This window comes from Engraulis encrasicolus, chromosome 5 (assembly GCF_034702125.1).
Source record: "Engraulis encrasicolus isolate BLACKSEA-1 chromosome 5, IST_EnEncr_1.0, whole genome shotgun sequence".
In the NCBI taxonomy this organism is placed as follows: domain Eukaryota; kingdom Metazoa; phylum Chordata; class Actinopteri; order Clupeiformes; family Engraulidae; genus Engraulis; species Engraulis encrasicolus.
In genome coordinates this window covers 2843071-2852295 of record NC_085861.1, presented here as the reverse complement: position 1 = coordinate 2852295, position 9225 = coordinate 2843071, and the positions used below count along the sequence as shown (strand labels likewise).

Sequence of the window (9225 nt, the reverse complement as noted above, 5' to 3'; positions counted from 1 at the left end):
AAGGGAGCCGACTGGAAGAGATGATCAGCCATCTGCATCTGCATCTGCTCTGTATGCATGGAGTGTGATGGATGGTGTGCCTGCCTGCGAGAGGAACCAACTCCAGAGGAAATGAAGGGTTTTTAAACGCTGAAACGAAATGCTGAAACGCAAATCACATCATTATGTAACAACAGGATGGCCAAAAAAAGGAACAGACCACCCTTTTTTGATTTTCACATATTTGAAGCATTTCCCAGCATTATCCATGCCTGCAGTATGCATGCAGTCGACCAGTCAGCAGCAATGACTCCTCAGTCTTCATGTCTCAGAGTGAGTGTTGAAATCCACAGAGACCGATAGTTTGGCTTGTTCAGTACAAACTCTGTTGGCTGCTCCAGTGAAATTCTGGTCGATCTGACCTGGCCCTTTTTCCTGTCCAGTCCACATGATGAGATGAGATGAGATGAGAGAGACTTTATTAATCCCCACAGGGGAAATTGAATGCCACCTGGCCATCCACACAGCACATTCCAGACAAATAGACAAACATATAATAAATAAGAGCTAACAATAAATAAGCAATAAGAAACAATACACAATAGACAGTCCATCATAAAAAACACACAAAGAGTCACCACAGCATATAAAAACACATAAAACCAATAAAACCCTCAGCAGCTGTTGTTAAAAAGTCTGATTGCTGCAGGGATAAAAGATCGTCTGAATCGATGATTGAATGGCCTCCACTTGGCCTCTGACCAGCATGCCAGCGATTACCTGAAGCACTTCCTGAGTTAGAGACTGGCAGCTGTTAAGCACTAGTTATGGGCAGTGTTGCCAGATTGGGCTGTTTCCCGCCCCATTGGGCTGCTTAGGATGGCCGTGTGCGTGCGGGAAAAAATGGCATTCAGCAGAAAAACCCGCCCCATTTTTTGCCATAGAAATCAATAGAATTGGGCGGGATTCTAGGCGGGTTTTGAGCATTTTTTTCGGGCTGGAAATCATCAGCCTCATCTGGCAACCCTGGTTATGGGTGCAGATGGTCAGAGTAGCCTGATTACCATGACTTTCAAATCTCTTCCAGACTTGGTCTGACCGAGAGCATAACAACTAACGTTCTTAAACAGCATGCTTGACTCACCTCCCTGGGTTTGCCACTGGCCGAGGGCAGAAAAGGCTGACCCAAAGTTTAAACCAAACATTCTCTTGGTCCCAATAGAATGTCTCTGCTTATATCACATCACTGCCTTGAACACGCCTCCAACCAGGGCCGTTGGAGATGCTCAAAGTTGATTGGTTCCCGGCAAAGTGGGTGGAATTCCCTTGCCAGGGGGACCTCAGATTGTACCTGAACAAGCCGTTTTCCTGAGCAAGTGTAGCAGAGCCGAAGGTGTTGCGTCACTGGAGAGGCGTTAGCGCTTGTGGTCTGTAGGGTGACATACCGCCATTCCGACATTGACTTTTTATTGCAAAAAAAACATTTTTCTTGCTGTTTTCAGACCCTACCTGTAAGGGCATTTGGACCTTGACAAAATTAGACACTATTATATTATATAATGATCCCGCAATGGCGCTGTCACTCTCTCCACTTCCGCTCATGTAGCAACATTGTTGCAAATATCAATTTAGTTAGAATGTTGTTCACGTGCCTTTATAGCCTGATAAACCAGACTAAATGTGGATGTCTAATTTAGTCTGGCCTCGATGCATAATACATCCGAAGATTGTTGATGAGAACAACCTTCCCTCAAAACCGTGCCCGCTTTGATTCAAAACACATCTTTGCGTTGTAATTGGTTTGCCAGATTCATGGCATTCTGGCTTCATTGAATCATTATGCGAGGCCAGACCCACCCGTAGACAAAACATTTTGCCGTCCAGCGGGTGGCGCTGGTTGACCAGGCTAGCGCCTTTAAGTACTTGCAACAATGTTCAAATGACTAGGAATGGCTCAGAATGACAATCAAATACTGTCGGAATGGCAGTATGTTGGAATTTCGGTTGCCCCCCACTCTGTTGTGGAGTGGCGTTAGCGCTGGTGCTCTGTTGTGGAGAGGCGTTAGCCTGGTGCTCTGTTGTGGACTGGAGTGGCGTTAGCAGTAGTGGTCTGTCTGTAGTGGAGTGGCGTTAGCAGTGGTGCTCTGTAGTGGAGTGGCGTTAGCAGTAGTGGTCTGTCTGTAGTGGACTGGAGTGGCGTTAGCAGTAGTGGTCTGTCTGTAGTGGAGAGGCGTTAGCCTGGTGCTCTGTTGTGGACTGGAGTGGCGTTAGCAGTAGTGGTCTGTTGTGGAGTGGCGTTAGCAGTAGTGCTCTGTTGTGGACTGGAGTGGCGTTAGCAGTAGTGCTCTGTAGTGGAGTGGAGAGGCGTTAGCGCTGGTGCTCTGTAGTGGAGAGGCGTTAGCGCTGGTGCTCTGTAGTGGAGTGGGCTTTGGTGGCTGCTGTTGCAGACTGGCAGACACATAAATCAAAATAATGTGTGTGTGTGTCTGTGTGTGTGTGTGTGTGTGTGTGTGTGTGTGTATGTGTGTCTGTGTGTCTGTGTGTGTGTGTGTGTGTGTCTGTGTGTGTGTCTGTGTGTCGCGGTTTACAATTTAATTGAGTTGTATTTTATTTTATTGGGTCAGAGGTGGGCCCTGAACAGTTGTGAGAATTAAAATGTCAAGTGGGCTGCCAAGTTGGAGTAGGTTGGGAACCGCTGCTCTCCTGGGATGGCTGCCGCAGCAGTACTCTGTAGTGGGATGGTGTTGGGTGTAGACTCTCTCTCTCTCTCTCTCTCTCTCTCTCTCTCTCTCTCTCTCTCTCTCTCTCTCTCTCTCTCTCTGGTGTTAGGTGTGTATGGTACTCTCTCTAGAGGGATGGTATCTGTTCTGCCTATAATCTCTGTAGTCTGAAGTCTGTACCTGTAGGCTACTCTCTCGGGTGGAGTGGTGTTTGATGAGATGAGATGAGATGAGATGAGATGAGATGAGATGAGATGAGATGAGATGAGATTAGATTAAATGAGATGAGATGAGATGAAATTAGACTCTATCTGGTGGAGTGGTCTCTGGTGTCTGTAATCTCTGTAGTGGTGTTTGATGTCTGTACCTGTACTCTCTGTCTAGTGGAGTGGAGTTTGGTGTCTGTACTGCTACCCTCTATCTGGTCTCTGGTGTCTGTACTCTCTATCTGGTGTCTGGTGTCTGTACTGCTACTCTATCTGGTGTCTGTACTGCTACTCTCTATCTGGTGGAGTGGTCTCTGGTGTCTGTAATCTCTGTAGTGGTGTTTGGTGTCTGTACCTGTACTCTCTGTCTAGTGTCTGTACTGCTACCCTGTCTGGTGTCTGGTGTCTGTACTGCTACTCTATCTGGTGTCTGGTGTCTGTACTGCTACTCTCTATCTGGTGTTTGGTGTCTGTACTGCTACTCTATCTGGTGTCTGTACTGCTACTCTCTATCTGGTGTCTGTACTGCTACTCTCTATCTGGTGTCTGTACTGCTTTATCTGATGTCTGTACCTGTACTCTCTGTACTCTCTATCTGCTGTCTGGTGTCTGTACTGCTACTGTCTGTCTAGTGTTTGGTGTCTGTACTGCTACTCCCTATCTGGTCTCTGGTGTCTGTACTCTCTATCTGGTGTTTGGTGTCTGTACCTGTACTCTCTGTCTAGTGGAGTGGTGGTGTATGTACTCTCTCTCTCTCTCTCTCTCTCTCTCTCTCTCTCTCTCTCTCTCTCTCTCTCTCTCTCTCTCTCTCTCTCTCTCTCTATCTCTCTCTCTAGTGGAGTGGTGTCTGTACTGCTACTCTATCTGGTCTCTGCTGTCTGGTGTCTGTACTGCTACTCTATCTGGTGTAGTGGTGTTTGGTGTCTGTATTCTCTGTCTCTCTCTCTCTCTCTCTCTCTCTCTCTCTCTCTCTCTCTCTCTCTCTCTCTCTCTCTCTCTCTCTCTCTCTAGTGGTGTGGTGTCTGGTGTCTGTACTGCTACTCTCTGTCTAGTGGTGTGGTGTCTGGTGTCTGTACTGCTGCTCTCTATCTGGTGTCTGGTGTCTGTACCAGAGAGAGAAGATAAGAGAGAGGTTCCATTGGCCCATTGTTTCCGGGTTCTATTATTGCAAAGGGGGGGGGGATCCCCCTTTAGGCAGACCTAAGGACTGTTCTATTCAATGCTAGGAGCATTATGACACGCCCCTTTAGGCAGACAGGAACCTGCTCATATTAGGCCGGCCGCACATCGGCTCCGACAGCCCTGCGGCGCACTTTCGCTTTCGACACAATTCGGACCCCCAAACCCAATTTCACATGAACATAGCATTGATAGTCAATGGGCGGCGCCGACAAAATAGAACTAGTCTCTAATTGCTATCCGACATCCACGAATGTCCGCGGACATCGGCGCCAGTGTGCGGTGTTCTATTGAAAACAATGGAATCGAATTTTTGCGAAGCAGTGCTCAGCACTTTGTCGGCGCCTATGTGCGGAAGCCCTTAGGTGCCCATAGCAACCTATTACATTGGCATATCTCTATATACTTAAAGAATCTGTGTAAAGAATCTGTGTAAAGAATCTCTGTAAAGAATCTCTGTAAAGAATATCTGTAAAGAATCTCTGTCTGTACTGCTCTATCTGGTGGAGTGATGTCTCGTGCCGGTACGGCACCGCTTAGTAAGTGGTCCATCAGCAGGCATGATGACAGTGTATTGTAGTGTCTACTTAAAGATTGCCTGATGAAGGTCTAGTACCGACACATCGTTTATTAAAGAAAGAACAGCGAAATGGTCAGTGTGCGGGAGTTTCTTTAAGTTGTTGCTGAGTGACCCATGGTGCCATCTCCGACGCACCTGCCAGCTGAGGTGTGCAAAAAAAAGTCGAAGTTTAGTGTATTGTAGTGTACATTGTATATCCATTTCAAATGTGAAGACAAAGGTATCAGACAAAGCAACACACTCAGTAGTTTTAAATCAGGTCTCAAGAAATGACTAAAAACAAGGCAGCACTGTGAACATTTTAGTCATTGATCTTATGTTTGGTGTTTTATGTCTACTTTATCATATATGTTGTTTTTTTGTTTTGTTTGTTCTTTGGTGTATTCTTTTAACTAGATATGCCTTCTTGGCCATGTAATATTGTGGGCCTATTTGCACATTGTGCACCTTTTAATTGTATTGTTGTCATACTCTTGTATTATTATTCCTTTAATCTTATCTGTTAGCTTAACACCAATTCCTGTCCAGGGACTACAGATGAAAATTAGCCTTGGGGCTATAATCTGCCTCAATTGTTATTGTGTGCACTGTCCTGTCAAATAAACAAAATAAACAATAGGCCTACATGAAATGACAACCCCCCCTGCCACCCATAAAACAGCGTTTGCGTCAGTAGCTTTTATAGGCAATAAAATATAACATTGTAGGCTGCTGTGAGTTATGACTTCACGGCTTCTCACTGTAAATTCATGCAAGGTACGATCAGCTGTGTTGAGGAATGGTTGTAGGCCTAAATATGACTATGTCCATGCTGACAACACACACACATTTCCCAATTGGATCGAGCTCAGGGGTGCATTTCTCAAAACCAAAGTTGCTAACTATGTTAGCTATTTTGTTGTTTGCAATGCAATTTTCCATTGGTAACTACCCAAGTTGCTAACGGCTAACAACTACGCTTTTGAGAAACGCACCCCAGATTTGTGGACCTGAGAAAAACATAAAAGCATGTCCACATTGCATGTAGCTTGGATTTCCAAACTTCACAGCAACAATAGTATAGGCTACGCCAATATTTGTACAGTATGGCACGTTATCATACACAACTGTCAATCACTGTGCGGGAAGTGAGATGCCTGCGCTGCGAATCCTGTTGAGTTCACACAAAGACGTGATCATAAAGAATGATTTCAAAGGCTTTATTTAGGCAAGAGTTAGGCAGAAAACGGGAAACTGTTTTTCCAAGAACTGATATTTCTGAGGGCCATCAGATATCCACAGTACAAATGCAAACAGCCAAACCACTGGCGAAGAATACCAAAGTATGTGTTCCGTCTTTTGCAGCCTGTCATAAACAATTAGCCTGTACAGTACTGAGGTCTTAGTGGTGGAAGTGATTCAGCCAGCAAACTAAAACAATCCCTGGTCTCTGTTTCAGAGGGCTTCTTCAAATATGCAAAATGCTTATTGCTTTATGCAATCATTTGATGAAAAGTTAGTGTCAATAAGTTCTCTCTTCTAAAAGCATGTGCTTCTGATAAGCAGTTGAAGGTTTAGTGAAAATATCATTTTTACCGCACTGTCCATAGCTTGGTTTCTGACCTCTTAACCCATTGACGCCTAAGGCACCTGCAAAAAAGGGTGCTGAATGCCTGAGCCCTTTCTATGAAAAGCTGCCCTCAGCCTATAAAAACCTTAATATCTCAGCTTCTGAAGCACATAAAAATATGAAGAGTTCAGATGCAAAACCCCCTAACTCCATTTCTGAAGACCTGCACTTCTATATTTTTAGAGAACCCCGTTGTTGGTTTGGTTTACATTCATGTACTTGATAATACATATAAATAGTTATATTACATAAATAAAATAAAAAACTATGCAATTTTGATAGCTTTGTATTAATTAAAAATGAATTAAGATTATTTTCTGAAAAAGCACTTAGGGGGTTTTGCATCTGAACTCTTCATATGCAGTAAGTTGCATTTAAACGCTAAGACCCTCATCTTTCATTAGAATATGTGCATTCATCTCAAACAAACAGAGATTTTTAATAAAGTGGTCTCAAATCTCATGAACCTGAATGTTGCGTAATGCAGCTCCAGGCACTAGGGTCAATGTTGCGCAATGCAACATCAGGCATCAATGGGTTAAGGAATGTGCGGCTAAATCAAATGTGAGTAACCATTACAACTAGGAAAAGTAAATGACTGTCATAGCTTGAGCTGGAGAAGGTGTACGCAGTCAGTCCATAAATGGCCAATGGCATTAGGCTGCACCTACGGGAATAGCGGCAACACTAGCACTGCACAGCCCCTACACGACACGTTTTAAACAGACTATAAGAAAACGTAAACAAACTCCTTTGCAGACTTTCCTGCTTTTCTCAACAAAAATAAAACATAAATGCTATGTAGCACTACCGTATGTGCACACTCTCAGAAATAAAGGTACAGAACTCGTCGCTGTGGCAGTACCTTCAAGGGGACCTTTGTGTCACTTGAATGGTACCCCAAAAAAGAGGTGCTTTCAGTTTCTTGCAATGTCAACCAATGTGCATCTGTCACCTCTTTTTGCCCCCCGCGCAACACAATGGTACTTCCCTAGGGTACTGCCACAGCGACGAGTTCTGTACCTTTATTTCTGAGAGTGCATAGCTGTTAACATCAAGTGCATTTGGGGGTGCTGTGGCCGTACGCCCATGGGGAGCCGGGTTTGAGTCCCTGTCCTGTCTCTTTCTCCCACTCTCTTCCTGTATCTCCTTCACGGTGCTATCAGTAAAGGCAAGCCCATAAAATATATACACGTAGGCCTACAGTATAGAATATATTCAAAATCAATTCACAACTTGGTTTCTTTGACTTAATGAAATATAATGTTTCTACTGTAGTAATCATTCATTCATTCATTCATTCATTCATTTATTCATTCATTCATTCATTCATTCATTCATTCATTCATTCATTCGTTCGTTCATTCATTTTAGCTGTTCATCATCAAAATGTAAGAACACATCAGTGAGTGTGGATGTTGAAACTGTAAATGTTGACCACAAACGCAGACGCTGAGGCAAGATGTAATATTCATCAAATGCTGTGTGCCGCTGAAGTACCATGAGCATTTAGGGCAGTGTTTCCCAACCAGGGGTACGTGTACCACTAGGGGTACGCGAGCACACTGCAGGGGGTACTTGGAAAATTTTTACTTTAACAAATACAGTCAATCCGGAAAGTATTCACAGCGCTTCACTTTTTTCACATTTTATTATCTTACAGCCTTATTCCAAATGCTACAAATGAATCTCTGTTGTCAATATCCTACACAAATTATTCCATTATGACCATGTGAAAAACAAGGTGTCTTGACAGTTGTGAAAATTTATAAAAATAAAAAACAAAGAAATCATTTTCACAAAAGTATTCACAGCCTTTGCTTAATACTTTGTAGAACCACCTTTGCCAGCAACTACATTCAATTTTTCATTTCGAAATGAAAAGGGATTAAAAGGGAGGTCATCGGTGTGTGTCTCAATTTTTCAGTACATTGAAATTGTACATTTTGAGTCTGCACCTGGCTAAAATAGATGGGCGTGAGTTTTGAATGAAATCCTATGGAGAGTATCATGATATGCTTCTGTAGTCACAGTGCATGTTGACATGCATGCTTCTTTAGGTGTAATTCACGTTTCCAATGTTGACGGCATCCATACATCGTCAAACCATGTCAGTCCCACAACCATGCTTGACTAGCCAGATGATGCACTTTTTGTGTAAAACTCACTTGTTTACCACCACAAATGCTTGACGCCATCTAAAGCAAATTTGTTTATCTTGGTCTCAAGAGAGATGAACAGACCAAGGATATGGATCACTGGAACCATGTCGTGTGGTCTGATGAGACCAAGATAAACAAATTTGCTTTAGATGGTGTTAAGCATGTGTGGTGGTAAACAAGTGAATTTTACCAAAAAAAATGCATCATCTGGCTAGTCAAGCATGGTAGTGGGACTGACATGATTTGGGGATGTATGAATGCCGTCAACATTGGAAATCTGAATTACATCTAAAGAAGCATGCATGTCAACATGCACTGTGACTATAGAAGCAGATCATGATACTCTCCATAGGATTTCATTCAAAACTCACACCCATCTATTTTAGCCAGGTGCAGACTCAAAATGTACAATTTCAATGTACTGAAAGGTTGAAACACACACCGATGACCTCCCTTTTAATCCCTTTTCATTTCGAAATGAAAAAATGAATGTAGTTGCTGCCAAAGGTGGTTCTACAAAGTATTAAGCAAAGGCTGTGAATACTTTTGTGAAAATGATTTCTTAGTTTTTTATTTTTATACATTTTCACAACTGTCAAGACACCTTGTTTTTTACATGGTCATAATGGAATAATTTGTGTAGGATATTGACAACAGAGATTCATTTGTAGCATTTGGAATAAGGCTGTAAGATAATAAAATGTGAAAAAAAGTGAAGCGCTGTGAATACTTTCCGGATTGACTGTATATGGAGCTTAGTTACATTGGGATGGAGAAAACGATATAGAGC

General features: G+C 43.1%; 1 protein-coding gene across 1 annotated transcript in view; it reads left to right on the top strand.

The window, feature by feature from the left end:
• Window positions 1–9225, top strand: part of col6a4a (collagen, type VI, alpha 4a) — a 90795-nt gene that overhangs the window by 8912 nt on the left and 72658 nt on the right. The window lies entirely within an intron of this gene.